This window comes from Lissotriton vulgaris, chromosome 9 (genome assembly GCF_964263255.1).
Source record: "Lissotriton vulgaris chromosome 9, aLisVul1.2, whole genome shotgun sequence".
In the NCBI taxonomy this organism is placed as follows: domain Eukaryota; kingdom Metazoa; phylum Chordata; class Amphibia; order Caudata; family Salamandridae; genus Lissotriton; species Lissotriton vulgaris.
In genome coordinates, this window is record NC_141697.1 from 1,235,998,008 (window position 1) to 1,236,022,226 (window position 24,219).

At 48.1% G+C, this 24,219-nt stretch overlaps 1 protein-coding gene and 1 pseudogene across 2 annotated transcripts in view; both read right to left on the minus strand.

The window, feature by feature from the left end:
- Positions 1-19,707, minus strand: part of LOC147693145 (putative peptidyl-tRNA hydrolase 2) — a 71,850-nt gene extending 52,143 nt beyond the window's left edge. The window contains exon 1 of the mRNA XM_086939393.1: positions 19,629-19,707. The gene's annotated coding sequence lies outside the window, so the exon portion shown is untranslated. The remainder of the gene's footprint in view (positions 1-19,628) is intronic.
- Positions 19,708-20,681: 974 nt separating this feature from the next.
- Positions 20,682-23,854, minus strand: LOC147693146 (U2 snRNP-associated SURP motif-containing protein pseudogene; annotated as a pseudogene). The gene has a single exon (XR_015300106.1). The product of XR_015300106.1 is annotated as a U2 snRNP-associated SURP motif-containing protein pseudogene (transcript).
- Positions 23,855-24,219: the final 365 nt, after the last annotated feature.

A 24,219-nucleotide genomic window follows, 5' to 3' on the forward strand; every position in this document is an offset into this window, starting at 1 on the left:
GATTTTGGCGGTGGGGACCTAAATAAACAAGTATTAGCAATGCAATAGGTCTCACATTAGGAAAGTTTGAGCTATTGGTCTTGTAAATGACAATTTTTTTTATTTATGTGTTGGTTTTGAAAATAGCTCAATTAATAGCTTTGTCGTTTACAATGCCAATAGTTATAACTTTCGCAAATGTGACACCTATAACCTGGGGTTCCGCGGAGTGATGCTGTGATGGTGCCGAGTGGTGCTGAGTGATGATGTGGTGGTGCAGAGTGGCGCTGTGGTGGTGCAGAGTGGCGCTGTGGTGGTGCAGAGTGGCGCTGTGGTGGTGCAGAGTGGCGCTGTGGTGGTGCAGTGGCGCTGTAGAGTGGTGCTGTGGTGGTGCTGTGGTGGTGCAGAGTGGTGCTGTGGTGGTGCAGCCTGGTGCTGTGGTGGTGCAGAGTGGTGCTGTGGTGGTGCAGAGTGGTGCTGTGGTGGTGCAGAGTGGTGCTGTGGTGGTGCAGAGTGGTGCTGTGGTGGTGCTGTGGTGGTGCAGTGGTGGTGCAGTGGTGGTGCAGAGTGGTGGTGCAGAGTGGTGCTGTGGCGGTGCAGAGTGGTGCTGTGGTGGTGCTGAGTGATAATGTGGTGGTGCCGAGTGATAATGTGGTGGCACCGAGTGATGATGTGGTGGCACCGAGTGATAATGTGGTGGCGCTGAGTGATAATGTGGTGGCGCTGAGTGATAATGTGGTGACGCTGAGTGATGATATGGTGCTGCTGAGTGGTGCTGTGGTAGTGCCGAGTGGTGCTGTGGTGGTGCTGAGTGATGCTGTGGTGGTTCTTCTACAAATCAAAGGTCCTACACAGTGCATTGACCTAGGGGCATGCATAAGGTAATGTACGTTCCTAGCTCGTCATTCCTACAACATCCTCGGATCTAAAACAAGCATTTACAATGCAATGGTCTCGGCATTATTAAAGGTAGAGCTATTGGCATTGCTCATTACTTTTTTTTATCATAAATAAATAGCATTGTCATTTACATTGCCAATAGCTTAATCGTTAAATAAATGGCATTGTCATTTACAATGCCAATAGCTTAATTGCTCGTATATGCATGAGCAATTGCATTTGCACCCACAGAGCCACCCACACACACATATAGAGCCACCCACACAGAGTCATTCACATAGAGCCACCCACACACACCGAGCCACCCTCACACAGACAGAGCCACCCACAAAAAAAGCTATCCACACAGAGCCACACACATACACAGAGCCACACACATACACAGAGCCACACACACACAGAGAGCCACACACAGACAGAGCCACACACAGACAGACAGAGCCACACACACAGACAGAGCCACACACACACAGACAGAGCCACACACACACACAGACAGAGCCACACACAGACAGAGCCACACACACAGACAGAGCCACACACACAGACAGAGCCACACACACAGACAGAGCCCTGCACACCACTCCTGATGCTGTGTCACACCCGCCAACCTAGGTTATTCTGCAGGGACGCATGTATGCACCAGTGCAACGGAGTCCTCGACCTAAAAAGGGGGCACACACACGAGAATTCATTATTCCAGCCAGTTTAATGAGGTTAGGTCCCACCACACTCTGCCGAAAAATCACTGAGACGTGTTTCGGCTGTGAACAGCCTTTATCAATCAGCGAGTCATCAGATTAAACACTGCTTTTAAAACCACCCTGATCATGAAAATAGAAACCGTACTAACATTGATTTCACCGAAAGAAAATAATGAACAGGAGGTGTAAAAATGTATACACTTTGCAATCGTGCGGATAAACATTTTGCCCTGCATGTATATTGGAATACTGATTTTGAGCCACAGTGACCTTTCAATGAAATACCGTTGCCTAACGTGTAGCGCAATTGCAATAAACTCAATCCTGCCAATACTACAGTCCAAATGATCTAGATATATACAAACGGAAGATTTGTCATTAGTCTGTTCGTGTGGCGTGTTCCACCAAAATTTGAAAAGTATTTAACACATATTTGCGCTCTTTCAAATGAACGTTTCTGTTGCGTGAAACGCAAGTTACACAAGCACTTCTTAGTACCTCTGCATTGAAGCGCTATGTGGGAATAACTGAGTAGCATAATGTTGCCACATTGTTGCCAATAGGATGTGAAGTTCTCAGAGAACACCAAATGCTGATCACAGCACAGCAAAGGAACAAACAGTAATATGTGGCATATGGTCTAACAGGAAGGGAGCTATTGAAGTCGTATGCCGGGCATGGAGGCACAGTCACCAACAGTATCGAAGCTGTGAATCCTCACCGTCAATCAACAATGTAGCACGTTGCCCAGCACCAGGGAATCCTCTGCACTTTAGAGTGAGGCAGCCAGCTCATAGTGGGAGGCAGGAACTCCGCGCTGAAAACCTCCAGGGTTTCCTCACGCTCAGTGTATATATTATATATATATATGTGTATATACACACACGCATGCACGCACGCGCACACACACACACACACGCACTAATATCAAAATACAAAACGGTTGTTTGTCAATATCGCGTAATGAATAAAGAGAACATGCGAGCAGAACTGTGACTTTTTAAATACAAATCACACTGCATGATACTAAACCTGAATAAGCACTTTCAATAAATTAGTTGCGTGACTACTAGACAAATCACTTGATAGAAAAGCATTATTCAGTGTGACTAGCGCGAATAATAAAGATCTGCAGGAAGACTTTGAAACATCATCCTAATAATGCAGTCACTATTGTGATCCTAACTAACGCCCCTAACTAAAACAAACGCGAGAATACAATCAAAGACAAGCGTTTTGAAAGTGCCAATAATACAGAGAATTTGAACCAAATAAGAACTGAACTGTGACTATTAGGAAATACAAATTCCAGAATGCACTTCACTGGTTGCAATGATAAACACTATTTAAGGGTGAAAAAGAACAGACTCATGAAACCGTGATAAAGAACATTTCTTGTTCGAAGTGTTGGTGGGTGGTGGATGGTGGGGGAATTTATGCTTGAATAAACAAGCTTCTTAAACATTTATCTTTTCTGGAGTGCAATGTTTTTTTGCTTGTTTGGAAAATTAACTACGAGGCATGGTCTGACCTCGACACTGGCACCCGCTACAAATGAGTGCACCAGCTGCAGACTGTTTGTTTTTTAAATATTAATTATGCTGGTAGCACCCGATGTCCTGGAAAGTCTGTGACAGATTGAAAACTACAAAGGGAACTGGGAAATTACAAAGTGTGGGGGCTTGTGTTACCGGCTCCAACTCTACTGGAATACTCAAAGAGAGAGCAACGTTTCTCTTCGCTGAAAGAAGCTGCATGAACAGAACATCAGGGATCTGGGAAATTACAAAGTGTGGGGGCTTGTGTTACCGGCTCCAACTCTCACCCAGACTGGTGTCTGTAACCCGTAGGTCGCAGAGTCAAAGCAAGGGAGACAGGCCAAACTCTGCCCAGAGGAGAGACCGGGATGCAAGGGGAATGCACCCCCATCCCCACAAACCACTATAACTGGTGTAGAGTGGGCCCCTCCAGCCCTGGTGCCACTGCCCCCTTGCCTTTGTCCCATCTTAGATCTACGTATAGTAAGTGTCTCGGAGCTCAAGACTAGACTCAAGTGGCAGAGACAGTGTGTGCAGAGGGCATTGTTGGAAGGGGAAGCGGTGGGGTAAGTCAACATCTGGAAGGGAATGAGTTACAGAAGTGTGCACACAGAGGTATTAATAGAGTACTGTAAGAGAAGTGGGAACGGGGCGGGAGGGATACTGGCGAGTCTGGGGGAGCCCCATGCGATGGAAAGCCGGACTGGGGAGTGCAGAGGGGGGAGGTACAGGGGGGGGGGGGGCTGCAGAGTGGGGTGCCTGGGACAGGACTCAAGGGATAGGCTATGAGCCCAGCCCCTTCGGCACTTCACAGCCAGTGGAGGGGCAGCTCTCTCGGCTTAGGGTGCTTCAGGCATGCACTAGGGCCATCTGCCCCCTTTGAGGCTGCCTGACATGAGGCTGCCCCGCCCCAGCACTACCGGCCGGCCAGCGTGCCGCTCACGGTCCTCATGCTATAAGGACATATTGACAGGGCACACCGACCTCCTATTTCATAGACCTCGGACTGCATTTCCCAGAAGGCCTTTCGGGCCGCGCCCTGGATCTCGTGCTCCGATATCTTGTGCTACGGGTAACACAGCCCTGTGAAAGCCGGAGCTTCCGGTCTGCCACATGTTCTTTGCATGTCCCTCTTGCATGTAAAGAGCTCCGCCGTCCTATGTAGGGGACCTAAAGCGCTTTATCATGAATCTTATACTTAAACACACAAAGTCCTGCTCGACCCTCTCACAAAGCTGGCAGTACTCCGGCAGGTTTTTATTTTGTTTTTCAAACTCTTTGCTCTGATCTCCTCGCGCTCTGTGCGGCGTGTTTGTGGTCCATTTCTGGGGCCCGACCGCTGTTCGTGGCCCTCCAGTCCTAAGCACACACAAATGTTTGCCTGCTCTGAGTACATTTTAGATTTTTGTTATGATGGGGCGGGCGTGCAATGCTGGAAAAGATTGTATTCCATGAATACCGGGAAACAAAAACAAACAAGGGTATGCCTTCCATGGCTCCAAGAGACCGTGCACATGAAAATAGTTGGCCTGGTGTAAATAATGCAAAGTGGAGTTGCGTCCGGAGGGGGAGGGGGGGGAACGAAGGAGAGCTGCAGGCGGAGGGAGGGGGGTGAACAAGACGAAGGAGAATTGCGGAGGGAGGGGGATGAGCAAGACAAAGGAGAATTGCGGCGGGCGGAGGGAGGGGGGGAGCGGGACGAAGGAGAGATGCGGGCGGCACGGGACAAAGGAGAGCTGCGGGCGGAGGGAAGGGGGGCAGAGCAGGACGAAGGAGAGCTGAGGGACAAGCAGAGCAGCTCTGGAAACCACCACCGTCTTTCTCCGAGGCAAAGCAGAAATGCCTCGGAGAAACCAGGGTCATTTTTCGGATTGGGGGCGTGTTCGGTGTTCTCAGAATGGGCGTGGCCTAAAAGTGGAAAGAAGATTACCGAACACACCTCCAAATCCGAAAAAGACGGAGCCTATTCGGAGGGACTGCTCTCTCCTCCAATGGCTGGCCTCCGTTTAGGAAGCCAGCCAATGGGAGAGAGGCAAAAACAGAGGCGGGACAAATAGTCCACTCTAAGAAACATAAAATCTCGGTACTTCCGGTTCTGCCTTCGGCAGACGGGATATTACCTCGACCTAAAAATGAACTGGCTGCTTAACAGGGATATAAACAGACGAGGAAAAAGGAGTAACATCTGAACATGGTGTTGTAGTGAGGAGATTTTAACCAACCATCCGTCTCTAAATGCTTTCAGCCCTCTAGGAATCCCAATAGCTACAGTGGCGGCAGGGGCTAAGGGGAAAGGAAAGGAGCGGGTGACAGGGGTGGGGGCGTGCCACGGAGTGAAAGGGAGTGGGAAAAGGGTGGGAGAGAGGAAGGGAGATAAATGAAGTAAAGAGGTGGGGTAAAAATGAATATGGCGATGTGAGAAGGAGGAGGGGTGGATCCGAAGAAAGAGGAGAGAATGAAAAGCGAGAGCTGGGGAAAATAGTGAGTGTGGTGAACTGGGGGGCCGCGGGGGGAGGGGGGTATACAATGAGAGAGAGTGGGGCTGGTCGAGTGTGGACAGGGATAGTGAGGCAGGGGACCAAAGCCAATGCTAATGGAAAGTTGGAATGCAGATGGGATTCTAACTGTATACCTATTGAGGAAAAAAAATGGCATTCTGTGAAAAGGCCGAAAGCGCTGTTTTGACATCTGACAAAGGTAATGAGAGCTGAATGGCGCGCAGGCAGTGCCAGAGGTGACGGCGGCTGGGGTGCTGAAGCAAATGGGCGCGTGAATGGGAAGAGCGGCCGTGGGAGGGGAAGTAGGAGAGTGCGATGTGCAGGCGGGGGCGGGGAGCGGAGTCTTTGAAGTGCGATGTGAGGCACTGGCAGACCAATGGTGGTTTGTGGCGTAGCTGGTTTGTGCAGGTCCATCTTTAAAAGCTATGCACTGCAGTATACTCGCACAAGTGAATAGTACACCTTAAATTACAGGTGGGAAACAGTTAGTGGAATGTACTTGTTAAAAGTATAGCATGCCATTTCTAAACGGTCATTCAATTAGGTCTATAGTTTGACCGAATAGGTATGCCATGTAATTTTTTTATTTTACGGAGTTTTATATAGCGCGAACTTGACCCGACAATTGTAAATTGTTCCTAAATTATAGATCTACAAAAGTAGACATTATGCAGCCTAAACCAGAACAGAATATCCAATGAATTGCAGTAGGCAGCCAAGATTCCATAATGGACGTTTGACCAAGTCACTTTGTTTGAGCGAACGGCGATATTTCTCGGTACCGAATAGTTTAAGTCTAGTTTGATTGTGACCAACGCCTGACAAGATGGTTTAAGTACTGTGTTCATAATTTAAGATGTTTGTTTTTTAGCTTTAATAATATATTTTAAACAAGCATTAGAAATGCAATAGGTCTCGCAGCATTAGAGTTAGTGCTTTTAGAATTGTTTATGGGTTTTTTTGTAAATCTTTAGCATTTTTGTTTCCTGTAGCCAATGCTAAAGAATTTAAAAAAAAAAGCCATAAACATTTCTAAAAGCTCTAACTCAAATGCTCCGAGACCTATTGCATTGGAAATGCAATAGGTCTCGCAGTAGGAAAGTTTGAGCTATAGGTGTTATTTATTTTTTTGTTTTTTATTTATGTGTTGTTTTTTCTAAATAGCTAAATTAATAGCTTTCTTCTTTACAAAGCCAATAGTTATAATTTTTGTAAATGTGACACCTCTAGCATTTGTAAAGCAACATGTTTTGTATTAACGGGACTTATATGTGACTTATATGTATTGATATTAAAAAAATCAATGGCTTTAAAAAACAATCAATAATTAATAAGTAAATAAAATGGATTTTATTTTATATTGCCAATAGCTTAAAGTTTATTACATATATTTAGTGAAGATGCTGTGGTTGCGCTGAGTGAGGGTGAGTGAGGGTGAGGGTGAGTGAGGGTGAGGGTGAGTGATGGTGAGTGAGGGTGAGTGAGGGTGAGTGAGGGTGAGTGAGGGTGAGTGAGGGTGAGTGAGGGCGAGTGAGGGCGAGTGAGGGTGAGTGAGGGCGAGTGAGGGTGAGTGAGTGAGGGTGAGTGAGTGAGGGTGAGTGAGTGAGGGTGAGTGAGTGAGGGTGAGTGAGTGAGGGTGAGTGAGTGTGAGTGAGGGTGAGGGGGTGAGGGGTTGAGGGTGAGTGAGGGTGAGGGGGTGAGGGGTTGAGGGTGAGGGTGAGGGGTTGAGGGTGAGTGAGGGTGAGGTGTTGAGGGTGAGTGATGGTGAGGGTGAGTGAGGGTGAGGTGTTGAGGGTGAGTGAGGGTGAGGCGTTGAGGGTGAGGTGTTGAGGGTGAGGCGTTGAGGGTGAGGCGTTGAGGGTGAGGCGTTGAGGGTGAGTGAGGGTGAGTGAGGGTGAGTGAGGGTGAGTGAGGGTGAGGGGTTGAGGGTGAGTGAGGGTGAGTGAGGGTGAGGGGTTGAGGGTGAGTGAGGGTGTGGCTGAGGGGTTGAGGGTGAGTGAGGGTGAGTGAGAGTGAGGGTGAGTGAGGGGTTGAGGGTGAGGGGGTGAGTGGGGGTGAGGGTGAGTGAGGGTGAGTGAGGGTGAAGGTGAGTGAGGGTGAGGGTGAGTAAGGGTGAGGGTGAGTGAGGGTGGGTGAGTGTGAGTGTGAGTGAGGGTGAGTGAAGGTGAGTGTGGGTGAGTGTGGGTGAGTGTGGGTGAGTGAGGGTGAGTGAGGGTGAGGGATTGAGGGTGAGGGGTTGAGGGTGAGTGAGGGTGAGGGGTTGAGGGTGAGTGAGGGTGAGGGGTTGAGGGTGAGTGAGGGTGAGTGAGGGTGAGTGAGGGTGAGGGGTTGAGGGTGAGGGGTTGAGGGTGAGTGGGGGTGAGTGAGGGTGAGGGTGAGTGAGGGTGAGGGGTTGAGGGTGAGTGAGGGTGAGGGTGAGGGGTTGAGGGTGAGTGAGGGTGAGGGTGAGTGAGGGTGAGTGAGGGTGGGTGAAGGTGAGTGAGGGTGGGTGAAGGTGAGTGAGGGTGGGTGAGTGTGAGTGAGGGTGAGTGAGGGTGAGTGTGGGTGAGTGTGGGTGAGGGTGAGTGAGGGTGAGGGATTGAGGGTGAGTGGTTGAGGGTGAGTGAGGGTGAGGGGTTGAGGGTGAGTGAGGGTGAGGGTGAGTGAGGTTGAGGGTGAGTGGGGGTGAGTGAGGGTGAGGGGTTGAGGGTGGGTGAGGGGTTGAGGGTGAGTGAGGATGAGGGGTTGAGGGTGGGTGAGGGTGAGGGTGAGTGAGGGTGAGTGAGGGTGGGTGAGGGTGTTCTCTCCCTTCTCCCTGCCCGTGTCCTCTCCCTTCTCCCTGCCCGTGCCCTCTCCCTTCTCCCTGCCCGTGTTCTCTCCCTTCTCCCTGCCCGAGGGTGAGTGAGGGTGAGGGGTTGAGGGTGAGTGAGGGTGAGGGTGAGTGAGGGTGAGGGGTTGAGGGTGAGTGGGGGTGAGTGAGGGTGAGGGTGAGGGGTTGAGGGTGAGTGAGGGTGAGGGGTTGAGGGTGAGTGAGGATGAGGGGTTGAGGGTGGGTGAGGGTGAGTGAGGGTGAGTGAGGGTGAGGGTGAGTGAGGGTGAGTGAGGGTGAGGGTGAGTGAAGGTGGGTGAGGGTGAGGGGTTGAGGGTGATTGAGGGTGAGGCGTTGAGGGTGAGTGAGGGTGAGGGGTTGAGGGTGAGTGAAGGTGAGGGTGAGTGAGGGTGAGGGGTTGAGGGTGGATGAGGGTGAGTGAGGGTGAGGGTGAGTGAGGGTGAGGGGTTGAGGGTGAGTGAGGATGAGTGAGAGTGAGGGTGAGTGAGGGGTTGAGGGTGAGGGGTTGAGGGTGAGTGAGGGTGAGGGGTTGAGTGAGGGTGAGTGAGGGTGTGGGATGAGTGAGGGTGAGTGAGTGAGTGAGTTTACTACCTTAAAAATGTATGATTTTACTACAAATGTACGTAAGTGAGCTTTTGGGTGTCAGGGTTGCCCCTGTGTTTGTGCATATGGTCTGTGCTCGAGAGGATGAAACACAGCTGTACGGCCTCGTTGAGCGCTAGATTGCAGTATTCCCGAGACGCTAGTGCACAAAGCTTTTGGCGCCAACATGTCTAAATGAACTGAGTGCCGTATTTATGACGTCACACCTATTAACCCGCAGTCGCTCCAATGAATAGAACGTAGGGATCGTTTCCTCTAAGGGCACTATACAGATGTTTTCATTTATCTACTATGCTTAGTGCCTGGAAACTTCCCTGGCAATGTGAGATATATATCGACGAGCAGATCCCGTCACTGCGAGTGGAATGGTTCACTACGAGTGTGGGGATGGAGACAAGCGCTGGGGGACTGTGGTCACTGCGAGTCGTGATGCAGGTTGGGGAAGGAAGAAAGTGATTAATTGGAAGCGGTGTGCAGCTTCCCACAAGAGAGAGGTTAGTAAAGCAATCTAATGCTAGGGGAGCAGATACACAGGAGGTTTCAGATAAAAACCTACCTTGAACCATCAAAGAGACTCCTTGAAGTGCGCGAGCCTCCCTGCAAGTTGCCTGTGGTGCTGCAAACGTCCATTGCTCTTGTCTGCTGAGAAGCGAAATCTGCCATGTCGCTAAGCAACAGCCACATGGAGACAGCAGCACGAGCACACTGTGGTCCGTCCAAGGAATCCAGCTTACGTCATGGGCCAGAGAGGGGGTGTGTTCATGGCGCTCTAGTCACACCGTAACATCCAAGTGCGTTCACCGGGAGAGAGGCGGCCACAGCTTCGAAACACGGCCTTGACGGGGCGACTGTGGGCTGGAAGAAGACGGCATGGGCTGGGAAGGCGGGCGGGGGATTGGGGTGGGGTGGGGGGGTGAGGTGGGGAGAGGCAGACCGGAAGAGGATAACACAGCCCGTGAGTAGCAAATATATGCCAGGGGAGAACAAGACGGAGGGAAGAGAGGGGAGGGGGGAGGAGAAATGCGACAGAGTCGGTTCCGGCAAGAGCTGCAATGCCCCGCACTGCATGGAGCCACGCCTGGGAATCAACCCTGAGCCGGGGGCCTGACTCGGCGTTACAATAGCAACAAAAGAACACACGCCCGGGGCGTAGTCAGCACTTTAGATCCAGCACAGATTGGCCACTTTGGAGTTTGCGGCGGAACGGAACATTCCTCTCTTGCGAGGTCCTAGAGCCTGTCTACTTTGGCGAACTTTCCAGCTGGAACAGATTTTAAATGGTCCGTACCTACTTTGTTTATAATTTTTGGAACAGTCTGTCCATACTTTGATTCACAATTTTAAATCTGTCCTAGCGAACATCTTCGACTGCACTCGGATAAACGAGGCCTGCGTTCTATCATGCATTAATAGTCAGAAACGTATATATAATATAATATTTTTTTAGAAAGTCTTCAATGTTAGAACGGGTAGCGCTTGTTTTGTATTTCTTTTTAGAGGGGGCAGAGAGAGTGAGGGGGCGGAGCGGGGGTGTGGGAGGAGTGCGGGAACAGACGGGAGAAGAGTAGGAGGAGTAGGGGAGGCACGGCCTAGCGGCCGTGCAATCAAAAAGTGAGGGGGCGGGAGAGTAGGCAAGGCAGGCGGCTGGGGCCATGTGCACGCGCTTTTAAGCTCAATGCGCATGCGCATTGAGCTTAAAAGTCACGGGCACTGCAAGGAATCGCCACGATTCCTTGCAAGTTAGATAAAGAGTCGATGAGCCCCCATAGTCTCGCTTGCTCGATGCGCATGCGCATCGACAGGTGAGACCTAAAAACGTATATTGCTTTTACATGTGGGAGCTTTGACATTAATAAGGGCATTACGGCACGGCTTGAGAAGCACTTATTTAAAGTGACAGCTTTGCACAGCTGGTATTCACAACTCATACTCGAGAGGGCTTTCATGTGTGATAATGAAGAAAAAAAAGAGGGGGTGAAATAAAATATCTGCCTAAGATCATACAATGTAAGCAGAGAAGCTGTGATTTATCCTGGTTTCCTGGGTTCACCGTATGCAGATTAGCCTGTAAATAGGCATTCATCCGTCTTTTCTCATGTTGAGGCTTTGCTTTTACCTCTCAGTGCATTCTTCTGCAGTTTTTTTTTAAATAAAGTGTGAACTCAACTCAAACCTAGTGAAGCGCTTTGTATAAGCACCAGTTACATTGCACAAGGCCCCGTGCATTGTTCAAGGCATCGGAGATGAAGGGATTTGCCCAGAATCACAAAATGTTGAGCAGACGCCGAAACTCGACCCTGCTTCCCGACTTTCAAAGACAGCAGCTCTGGCCGTTTGGAGTAAGTGCGGCAGGAGCCACAATAAAGCTCGGCTAGTTATGGGCTCGGGGTCCCAAGAGGCCCTCGAGCTGAGGAGAAGCCGGGCTTCAGGCTCGAGCCCGGCTTGGGCTTCAGAGGCTCGCCCCCTCTGCTAGACACGACTATTAGTGACTATTACTGATACCTCTTTGCATGCAAACAGCAGGATGTTCAGTGCCTGATGCTGCGAGAGTCGCTGTGCGCAGAGTGTACAGTGTGTGCTTAAACCCACGGTCGGTGCTAGGGAGGTGCGACTGGTGCAGCTGCACCTGGTGCTGGCTTTGGTGGGGGCGGTGTGTTTCAAAATAACAAGTGTTTCAAAGCACTTGAACTTCCTTGTGCGTGGAGCCGTTTCAGGCAGCAATAAAAAATGTCAAGATAACTGCTGATTAATGTTACTGCTGGTAAGAGATCGGACTTCTGTGTAGTGCCAGTTTTGATGGCTCATAAAGTGGCGCAGAGGGATACTGTGCCTCCTGCGGAGAACGAGTATGCAGATCACAGAAATGAGTGAACTATGAGTACCACTTTAAACATTTGAAATGTATGACATGGAGAGACTATGGGGAGATGAGGCGCACAGCTGGAGTGTAGTGGTGAAGAGAATCATGGTCATGGGGAGGCGCCAAGAAAGACCGTCGCAGGGTCGGAGTCAGCGCTACAGCCGGCCCTGCTTAAACCTCCCTGGCTCCTGCAGCAAACAAGCAGTATCCGAAGTCCGTCCCATCTGTGGGACATTCACTCCTAAGACTCAATGAAAGAGAAGGCTCCGGCCTCGGAGCCTCGACTGCCGAAGCCCCTGACAGAGGCAAGCGCTGCTCGGACACATCAGTGGCGACGAAGAAACACAAGCGCTGGCAAAGTTCCTTGCCGAAAACGTGCAGGCGAGGTGCGACACGGCAGGACGGAAGGAAGAGAGGGGAGGGGGAGGAGAAATGCGACACGGCGGGAGGGGGCGGGCAGGGGAGGGGGCGGAGAGGGGAGAGGTGCGACACGACGGAAGGAAGAGAGGGGAGGGGGAGGAGAAATGCGACACGGCGGGAGGGGGCGGAGGGGTAAACAAAGACGGACGTGCACGCGCCCGTGACTTTTAAGGTCAATGCGCATGCGCATAAGCTTAATGCGCATGCGCATTGACCTTAAAACTCACGGGCACTGCAAGGAATCGCCACGATTCCTTGCAGTGCAGATAAAGTGTGGATAACTCGCAATAGTCTCGCTTTGCTCGATGCGCATGCGCATCGACAACAGGCGAGACCTAAAAAAGGCCCGTTTGGTAGGACACAAAAAGAAGCACGTAAATTGATACGGGACAGCAGTCGAGCGTTGTAGTCCACTAGATGAGTCAAAATTCATAAATAAATTGCACCCTAATCCAAAAGGAGAAGATTAACAAGGCTATGAAGTTTGGGACTGCGGGGCATGTCAAAAGTGAATGTGTTTGATAGCTTGAAGGGGGAACAAGGAGGCGCTTGATGAACCGAAAACGACCTGGGATTGCGATGGGCAGAAATAAAAGTACACTGGGAGGGTGGGGAGAAATGCGAGACACGGCCTGGCAGCCGTGAAAGTACAGCCGGCGGCAGCAACAGCAGGGGTGAATAGTTAGGGAGGAGGAGAAATGCCTGAGGCCGAGCGCACGCTGGGGGAAGCTTCAGATGCCTGTGGGAGGGAGGCTGATGGCTTTGATGTGGACGCGCTTTCCGCTCCAGTGCTCCACACGAACTGTAAGAAATCCACATGGTTTCAAACCTTGGTTTAGCCTCTATGTCTCTCGCCAGCAATGCGCAAGCGCATTGGCAGGCTAGATCTGAAAATTCTAAATCGGCCAGGCCCGTCGACCCTCTGGCTGACTACTAGTCATAGTGACTGACCTGTGTCATACCCACATCCAAGCAGCAACCTGTACCACTGCAAGGGACATGCCTGCAAAATGAGAATGTGTGTTTGCAGAGTGCAAGTGTCAGCAGAGCCTGTGTGTTTGTTTGCTGTCTCTACAACCACACACGTCTGTAGTGTGTGTGCGTTTCTCAGGAAAGTCTGATTGCAGTGTGAAAGAGAACTTGTTACACAACACTAGGGTTATGGGCATTTGCCTTGACACTAGGGTTATGGGCATTTGCCTTGACACTATCGAGGAAGATCTAGCATGGGCCATAAAATAAAAAAATAAATAAAAAGGAGGCCAAAACTAACATATGAGTATATGTTAGAGTTTGTTTGGTTGTCTTTCAATGCCATGCCTCTAGGAAAGAAGCATCTAAGAAGGATTAAATGAAAGAAAAACAAACCACTTGTTATCTGAAAAAGAAAGAATGCTACTTTCGAGGCAGATATAGTATTCACTGGGAGAGAAGCAAAATGGGAGGGCGGGGATAAAAATTGCTAGGGTACGTAAGTTGAGAAGCAGATTTGCCCATCTTCGTGGTACTGTTGACCAATGGTCATTTCAGTATAGATTGAGATGAGAAAAAAAACTACAACTGCAACACTAACAATCTTGGTAAAAAATGATGCAGGAACTTATTTTATCAGATTAACCAAACACCAGAATTATATTCTGCAAACATATTTTATTCAGGGGTGAATGGTCAACAATTTAGCACAGTGTCTCTTCTTTATCTGTATAGCTTGAGTTTATCCATCTTTTCAAAATAACATTTTAGCTCATGCTAATGTTATTTTACAGTCAACCTTTTATTGCTTTCACCTACACCCAAGGTTTCCTGGCACTTGGTATGCAGAGAAAGGAAGCCCCAATTATTGTAGCAAGAAAGAACAAGCCAATGTTTCAACTGCTTCAAGCAGGAGAAAAGATTGGTTAAGCGGAGAAGGAAAACTGTTCTACTAAAAAGAAGTTAGGATAATAAAGGATCGCCATTTATTCCTTTGAACACAAAAATACAATGCCAGGAGTAAAACCTGGTTGGCTGAACACAAGGTAAGTCTGAGCATATAACTTATCAGTCCAATTTAACTAACCTAATATGTAATCCAGGGTACACTAAAACAAATTAAAAGCTATGACCCCAAGTCAGTGGTGCTTTTGTAGAACGGGGATGACCAGAACAAATTTGTTCGCACCCACCACAATTTGAGCAGCAGATTTGTCACACCGGAAGGCCCAACAGAAGCCCTTAGCAATGACAATCTATCCTATTACTGCAATCTCTCCCAAGCCTATAACTGCGACTGCAGAAAGCCCCCCAAGTCCCAACACAATCCTGAGAACAGTTCTAGTTGAAATAAAGAGGCTGGGAATATGGCGCAGTTCAGTGACATCAATTTAAGATCAATGTCAGTCTAAAAGCAAGTTTTTAACTGAATGTACAGGCTTACAACAGATGCTTAACTTTTTGGCCAGGAGTTAAGCCACAGAGGTTCACATTAGGGCCAAGTTCCATTGCTTCAGTTTTAAAGGAATTCCAATTGAGCCAATGGCTGCCCATCCAGTTCCAGCATTTCATCATAAACTGTCTAAATAGCTGCTCAGGAAACCATTGAGATCACAAATCACATGATAAATTACAGGTCTAGTTCGAGAGCATTTGAGCCTGGCATGGAGCGAGCAGGGAACTCAATTTGAGTGTAACATGCTAGTCTTAAACTGCTGACAATACAGGAGATAAAATTCATAGAAATGGTGGTGTCAAGATACAAGCCGTGAGAAACCTATTCATCCACTTGCTTTGACGAGTTAGATTTTTCAGGTCGACCTGCTTTTAAGGCCTACTGACCCGTTCTGATGAGCTGATATAGAACAGTGATTTTGTACACCCAGAAAGTAAATAAGCAATAAAGATTAATTTAAATCCTGTTTTTATCTTGTCATATTTGCTCTGCATTCAGAGACAGAAGCGAAAAGTCGACTTACGTCTTCTTACAATTTGCTCCTTATTTTATCCTGATGGTTGGTGTTTACATTTATTTCTCTGACTGCAAAGGAAGAGGATTTTATATAGTGAACTGTCTGACTATCGTACTGTACAAAGAGTGAAATGAAAGTCTGTAGGAGGTCAGGTTTTTTTGCAAAAACAATATTGAAATAGTCTGTAAGTGAACTCTACAAACATTTAAAAATATATTTCAGTAGTTATGATTTTTTTGTAATTCTTTGTGATAAAAAGGGATTTTATTGAGATGAAGACAACTCAGAACACTTTCATTGGGGATGTGCAAATGATACATAGTTTTGCGGATGAAGTAGTGTGGCTCACTGGTTAGAGGCGGCAGACCCGAGAGCAGAGGACGGCCCGGGACCAGGGTTCGATTCCCGGCGCGGCAGGTTTCTGGACCAGGGTCAGCGGACTCGATAATTCTCTCGCCTCGGTGCCCACTCTGATCAGCGATCACACTCGGCAACTCTGGGCATTAGCTTGCCTCATCTTCACTAACGGCCCCACCAGACCGCCGGGGATGCCTGGTCTCACCCTGGAGATACCCATTAAGGGACCATCTCTCAGGGAAGCCAGGAAGGGGTTCGCAGCGGTTTGGGACCCTCCGGGTAAGTAGTGCGCTATATAAATGCCTATACATACATTTCCATACATCATCATTGGTGCGCTATAGTTTTCAGTAAAACTGCATGTTAGTGGAAAAGTCTGTGCCAACTTCAATAGGAAAGGTGCTCTCTATAAATGACAGAGTGCTACCACATCATGCTTTAGTACTATTTATTGAAGGTGAGTTTTTAAAAATGAACTGAGACACATTCCTGCCCTCGCTCTGATGACAATGCTATTAGTGAACATGTGTATCCTATATGTGCAAATGAATTCATATTTAAAGGTGCTCTCATATGTAATAATGAACACAAATGTACCTAGGATCATACAATTTGAGACCAGTTTGTGCGTGAAGTACGCTACAGTTAGGTTGGGTAGATTATTCAAGTTACTAGACTTGCAGATCTGGTAACATTTATATGATTTTTCAGAGCCTATTTAGAGAAAAGGGTTAATGGTTCTTGCAGGAATAGAAAGTTTAATCTACAACTAAAAAAGTTCTTCATTCTGTGTATCAGTTAAATAATTTACATAAGTTATGACACGGAAAATGTGACCATGAACACGCGCACACACGCATGATCTGCTTTATGCTCAACTTGCAAAGCTTCCCTTTTTTTTATTTACATTATACAACAGCATACAAGTGTTTTAAGAGTCCCATTGTCATGACTGACTGATACAGTCAGTGTCACTATAATGATTCTTAAAGCAGAACTTGTGTACGCAAATAGGCTGCAACTTGAGTTAAGGAGAAAAACTGCAGAACCGTAAGTTAATTATTCAAGAGCTTTTTTGTTTCACAGTAACTATAATACATCATATTGATAGTTAAAGAAAAAAACAGCATCAATACAAAAAAAATGTGAAAAGAGACAATATCTAAACGGTGGCCCATTATAAATTATGAACCAGGTTGTGTAATCATATCAAGGCCTTAACAGTTCTTCTAACAAAACAGGTATATATTTTATGAATCCACCAATGAAAATATCACTGGAACCAAAATACTGTCCAGTCAAGTGCACACGCAAAAAAGATCCATCTGCAATTACTGCACTCCTCCCATTCCATTTGCCGAGGTCATAGTATTCAAAAGTATTCTTTGCTATTGTAATGTTTCCCTCCAAAAAATACACAAAAAGTCTTGAAGAAAGATTATATCTTTAAAGGTGGGGAGGGGCCAAGGAGTATTGTGTTACTTCTTCAAATGTAAATAATATTAGTCACTCAGGATTGGATAATACATCGGTCAATCAAAGAACCTTAATTTTACAGCAGTGGATTTTCAGAAGAACTACCGCTGTAGTCCAAAGCATAAGTAGTTTTAATTTGTATGTTGGATAAACATAGTTGAAGGATGCTCAAAAGGCAAGAAATGCTGCATGAAAGGACTCAGAGTTTCCTGGCTATAACAGCGCCCTTGGACAGCAATGGTTTTGTGAACACTGGGGCACGCAATTTACTAATAGAATTCTATTCCTGAAATGTCTTGGGAAAGTGCAACCTTCCCTCAAACAGTGCAGGGAGTAGATTTACACCATACCCAGTTCTCCAATATTTTTGGGAAACTAAAACATTTTCAATGTATTGTAAAACAAAGGGGAAATATACTTAAGCGTCTGAGAGCAATCTTGGCCGTTGCTACTTTGTGGGAGCTGATGAGCGCAAAAACTAGAAATCCTAAACAACGTGCATGACTGGCTAAAATATACAGAGAAACAAACAAGAAAGCAAAGGCAAGAAACAGTGGTATTTAGTCAAAAAAGTACCAACATTAAAATAGCCACTAGATTTATCCTGGGAGTCTTTCAAGCATAACCGGAGAAGAACCATAAATAATACATCTGAAAACTCTAACACACCAACATATCAGATATATTTCTTTAATAGTTAGGCTTTTAGAAATGGTTTCCAGTTATACTCATGTAATTTTTATTAACCCAGTATCAATCAAGCAAGGGATGCTTAGTATATGCATACAACAGTGATTGAAGGTATTTCTAAAACAGGAAGAAAGAGGGTCAGAGAAAGACAGACTCTGGATCGGTGACATACACCAAACTGTACTTGACCTTCCTTGCTCCACCACCCTGTCAAAGGCACACCTCAATAAGTCAACACTCTGGGCTCATTTGGGGCCCTGCAGTCTGGAGTGTTCAGCTGCAGCAGCGTGTGTACCCACCTGGCGTGACTTTTCTGTATGTGAGGGAAGCTTGCACAGCTGCCACCTGCCCATTCTGTGCATGAAGCAAACTAGCACTGCTGTTGCCTGCCACTTCTGTGGACGAAGAAAGCTTGCCCTGCTGCTGCCTGCTCATTCTGCCGACGAAGGAAGCTTGCACTGATGCTGCCCACCCCTTCTGAGAATGAATGAAGCTTGGACTAATGCCTGCTACTATGAATGAAGGATGCTTGGACTGATACCGCCTGCCCCTACTATGGATGGAGAAAGCTTGCACTGCTGCCGTCTGCCCCTTCTATGAATAAAGGAAGCTTGGACTGATGCAGCCTGCCTGTGCTACGAATGAAGGAAGCTTGCACTGCTGCTTCCTGCTCCATCTGTGGGTGAAGAAGCTTGGACTGATGCTGCCTGACCCTTTTATGAATGAAGGACGTTGGGACTGATGTGCAGCCTGCCTGTGCTATGAATGAAGGAAGCTTGCATTGGTGCCTGCTCCTTCTGTGATTGAAGAAGCGTGCACTGCTGCCTGCTCCTTCTATGGATGAAGGAAGCTAGATTGCTGCCTACTCCAATGGATGAAGGAAGCTTGCATTGCTGCCTGCTCCTATGGATGAAGGAAGCTTGCATTGCTGCCTACTCCAATGGATGAAGGAAGCTTGCATTGCTGCCTGCTCCTATGGATGAAGGAAGCTTGCATTGCTGCCTACTCCAATGGATGAAGGAAGCTTGCATTGCTGCTTACTCCAATGGATGAAGGAAGCTTGCATTGCTGCTTACTCCAATGGATGAAGGAAGCTTGCATTGCTGCCTGCTCCTATGGATGAAGGAAGCTTGCATTGCTGCCTACTCCAATGGATGAAGGAAGCTTGCATTGCTGCTTACTCCAATGGATGAAGGAAGCTTGCATTGCTGCTTACTCCAATGGATGAAGGAAGCTTGCATTGCTGCCTGTTCCTATGGATGAAGGAAGCTTGCATTGCTGCCTGCTCCTATGGATGAAGGAAGCTTGCATTGCTGCTTACTCCAATGGATGAAGGAAGCTTGCATTGCTGCCTACTCCAATGGATGAAGGAAGCTTGCATTGGATGAAGGAAGCTTGCATTGCTGCCTACTCCAATGGATGAAGGAAGCTTGCATTGGATGAAGGAAGCTTGCATTGCTGCCTGCTCCTATGGATGAAGGAAGCTTGATTGCTGCCTGCTCCTATGGATGAAGGAAGCTTGATTGCTGCCTGCTCCTATGGATGAAGGAAGCTTGCATTGCTGCCATACCTAATCTGTGTATAAAGCACACTCGAGACCAGTCTAAATCTAGAAACCCTGCGATTCTACGGCAGTATCGAGTCCTTGGGCCAGGCTAACAATGGAAGCACCACTATAGTATTTGAAGCGACGCCGATGGCCGTCGGTGCACGGCTCCGCAGCCCCTCGGGCTGGGGCTACGGTGGCACGGAGGGCGCGCATTGAATGCGGCGGGTGCGGCCCGAGGGACACTGACCCGCCCAGGCCCCGCACACACAGCAGAGGAGCCGGTGCGCTCTCGGTCCTTACCGTGCAGGGCGCGCTCCAGCTCCGAAGCTCCGCCGTCACTCTGCGTATGCGCCGCGCCGCAGGACGCACCCGCGCAGCATCTCGGGATAGCGCAACGAAAGAAAAGAGGGACTCACTCAGCAGGCTGCAGACTGTCGGGCGCAAACACGGCGGCCATCTTGGAACGGAGCGCTGGTCACTTAGGCGGTCGGCCCATCCAGGGGGCCGCAGCAGATCCTTTCTTCACTGCCACTTTGGTCTCGTCGCCAACCATGCCCCCGGTTACATCAAGCTCGGAACTACATCCAATACCACCGAAAAACCAAACCATTCACTTTTACCTGAAATAGAATGTTGTGCTGCAACACTTCCTAGAGATCAGCGACACATTCGACTCCGAAGTGATAGCTATACTTTCACACTCACTCCATATGCCCATTTAGATAAGAGAAAGTCTGTACATTCCTGGCACTCAAACACCTATTTTGCAGTTACAAAAGGAATGTCACGCAGGTGTAATATGTGAATGAATGATCAACCGTCGGTTGCGTTTAACGAGTCGAAAAGTAGCTACAATAAAATTAATTTGATTGTTTAAACACTCACTATGCTTTGAAAAACAACGAATCTGAAGTCAAGTACATCAACAGAACAATAAGGCACGAAGACTATATAAGGTACAAGAGTGTATATGTTATAGTGAAGATAAAGCAGTTCGCCTAGCTCAACAATCCTCATCAAGTACTGATATGGTAAAAGGCAGACAAAACAAAGTTACTGCAAACGGATTGTATTTCACTAGGTCTGTAGTTTGGCATATGCTTCTACCATACTACCAATTAATGTTTATAACAAGTCAAATACATTCAAGCCAAAATGCTGTTTAGCTGCACTCAGCACAAGCAAACTTGCACAGTCAAATACCTTAAAATTGCAACTTTACCTAATGGTCTTGGAAAGCTATTATTTTAAGATCTAATGCCACACTAACACCATGGTTAATGGTTCACAGATACTATTAGGTATTTTTTTCTATGACACGTTAAAAAAAAATAGGACTCAGTTAAAGCAAAGTGAGATTTCTAACATGACATTTTACTAAAGGTATTTTCACAAATATAAATCAATCTAAATAATCAATATTAATATGACGGTTGTACAGATGTACAATAGTTACTGACAAGTATGGAAGTATGGAAGTGCATTCACCCAAAAATGTCTGGAATGCTTTTAATTGTTTTTTAATGCACTCTTAAGGTACAAAAAAGGAAAAAAGAAAAAAACATTTCCAGTAAGACAGCCTTGTTTTTAAAAAAGTCAATGTTTTGTCAGTGTTTGCTTTTCTTTGACTTCTTGTGAGGTCTGTGTGGAGATCGTGATGGGGACCTGGACTTTTTAGGGGTCCGGGACCGTGACCGTCGCGATCTTTTGGGCGTTCTGGAACAAGATGGCGATCTCGTGAGTTTTTTACTGACATCTCTTGGAGAGTCTTTGTGAGAGGACCTGGAACGGGAACTCTCTTTGTGAGATCGCTCAGAGCGCTCTGATTTTGGAGAGGGGGATTTTGCTCGCCTACCACTGCTGCTACGAGAAGGGCTCGGAGATAAACTGTGTCTCCTTTTCTTTTCTTTCCTTGGTGGTGGGGTGTCATCCTTTTCCTTCTTGTCTTTAAATCTGGCTTCCAGTTTCTCTTTCTCCTTCTGATCCCTTTCTCTTTCCAACTCCTTTTCCCTCTGAAGCAGTTTGTCTCTATAGTGTTCAACTTGCTCCTGTATGCTCAGACCAGATTTCTTAGGACGCTTTCCAGATTCTAACTCGTCCTGAAACTTTATCACTTTCAGTTCAATTTCCCGCAGTTTGGCACGCTTCTCTTCAATCATTTCGGTAAACTTGATATAGGATTTGGTTTCATTCACATCATCCTTCACCGGATTGGAATAGTATTGCTCATCAGACTTCGAGCTCTGAGAGTCATCCTCATCATCATCTTCTTCACTTTCTTCTTTTTGATTATGATTTTCTTTTTCTTCTTCAGACTCTTCCTGCTGGTCAAATAGTTCCCACTTAGATGTTGTCACAGCTTGCGATTCCAATTCAGTTTCATCAACAGCTTCCCACTTTGATGGTGCAACTTTGAACATGGACTCATTCTTCTTGGGCTCCTCTGGAATATCCAAAGGCATTCCATCCAGATCATCATCAAGCATCTTAATAGGAACACCGTCAATATCATCAATGGGGATACCGTCCACATCGTCCAATGGTGCCCCATCTAGCTCATCCTCAATAGGAGCACCATCAATGTCATCCGGCAATTCCTCTGGTTCTTTACCATCTACAACATTTACAAGGCCTAAGAAAACATTCTGCAACTTTATCAGGTAAGGCTCAGGGTAAATAGTCCAGTCTTCCCATGCTCTAAAACAAGTCATTACCCGCTGTTTAAAGTTTTCAGATTGTAAATGACCTGGTATTGCTCGGTAAGCAGCATGAAGATCAGCAAATATCTGACAGAGTTTTGCTTCAAAAAATCTTCTGAAGTATGAAGCATTGGCAACTTTAGCGCAAGAGTTGTATAGCACATCTGAGACCAAATACAGTCTAGCTATCTTTTTAGGAAGTGGAGTCTTAAGAATGGACAACGATTCAGTGATACAATCTACAATTTCTTCAGCAGCTTCTGCATGATTAAGACAAAAAACCATGGCTTCGCCAATATCCTTTTTCCGTGGTGCCAATCCACGCAGAATTTCCTCCAACTTGTCCCTCTGATCTTCTCTAAGAGCACCCTTTTTGTTGGGCTCTTCAATAAACTCCTCTGCTTCCTCCTTCTCCTCAGATGCCCCACGAAGGTATGGGTGTAAAGGCGGAGGCCTCCATAAGGAACCATTTTTGAACATGCGAAAGTCATCAGTCCGCCATTTGGTTGCAGTATCTCCCTGCAAAATCGTAAAGAGTTTCCATCTATAATACACATGGGCTGGTGTTTGGTTTTCAAATAGAAAACTGAACATGGGATTGTTTAACTCTCTATTCATGATCATGGCTTCAAACATGGGCCCTTCACGTACCACAAACTCGATCATTCGGTGAACGAGAGCAAGTAAATTCCTTTTTGTTGGGATGACTACTTTGACAATGGCCTGCGACAGAGTCTTCTCAAAATCCTCCTTGTTCTTGGGCGGTGGCAGTAAGGGCGCGGTGGGATTCTTCAACCTCTCACGGGGTTGGGCATTGAACGGCAATCCTGAAGGCGGTGGTGGGAGCGTGTGCTCCATCATTGACGGTGGGATGTAGTATGGATGCGGAGGGATATGTATGGCTTTCCCCCAGCCCAGTTTCATTTCGAAGTTTTGTATCAGCTTCCCATTGAGGTTCTTCAGCGCCCTCTCTGCGTCTTTCCTGTTCATGAAGGCCACAAAGCCACAGTGCCTGTCCCTGGCCCTTTCCTGGTCTGTTCTTGGCCACATGATCTTGACACTGGCCAGGGGCCCGAAGCGCCCGAACTCCTGGCACAGCATCTTCTCGTTCATCTGGGGGTTGATGTTGCCCAGGTAGAGGTTGGTGGTGGTGGAGTCGACGGCGTCGTGCGTGCCCGGGGAGTAGATGTCGAGCACCCCCGAGGCCTTGTTCTTGCGGGAGGGGCGCTGCCCGTCGGCCTCGGCCCCCGGGGGGGGCTCGAAGCGGCTGGTGCGCCCCTTGGTCTTCCAGCGCTCGTCTCTCTCCTCCTGGATCTGCTTCAGCTCCTCCTTGAAGAGCTCCAGGTTGCTCTTCTCCTTCTCCTTCTCGCCCTTCTTCAGGGGGGGCTTCTTGGAGGAGCCCCCCACCGCGGCGGGCGCCAGGAGCGGGGGGGCCCTGTCACTGCTCGGGGGCGGGGCCTTGGTCTCCGCGGGGCGGGAGGGGGGCGTGTACAGCTTGCCTCGCCTCTGGTCCGCCTCCAGCTCCTCCTTGGCCGCGTTCACGACGCCCCCCCGCACGAAGGTCTTGACTTTGCTGGCGTCGCCCCCCTCGAAGGCGGCCAGGAACTCCTCGTAGATCTCGGCGGCCGCCTCCTCGTCCTCCTTGCGCTTCAGCTCCTCCTGCTCCTTCTTGCTCAGGGTGCGCTTGCCGGCGCTCACCTTGCCGGCCGGGTCGGGCTTGGCCTCCGGCGCGGCCCCCTTGGCGGCCTCCCTGGCGGAGGAGCCGCCACCGCCGCGTCTGCCGCCGTCCGACATTTTGATTCAGTTGGACAGAATCGAGCGCCGAGCGAGCGACGGCGCAGGAGCTAAAGAGAGCCAGGGAGGGATGGCCGAGCAACCGATGGGACGCCGCTGCGTGACATGACGACGGCACGGCGTTCGTGCGTGGCTGGAGCGACTGACGTCTCAGCCGCAAGCGTCTACGGACAGGCAAAACCGCCAGAGTCCTGCGCGTTTCCCTGCCTCGCGCGTCCGTAGAGCAGCTTTGCCTTTTCGCCTGATTCTGTCATGGCCGCCGCTCTGACGCAGTCATTTAAGACAGTAGTGTGCGTTTAATGTTTACGTGCAGATGACGCTGTCAAACATTACACCATAAAACGACTAGACCGCACTCTTGTATTATTGATAGCAGCAGCTTGGGAGCCATCATGGGC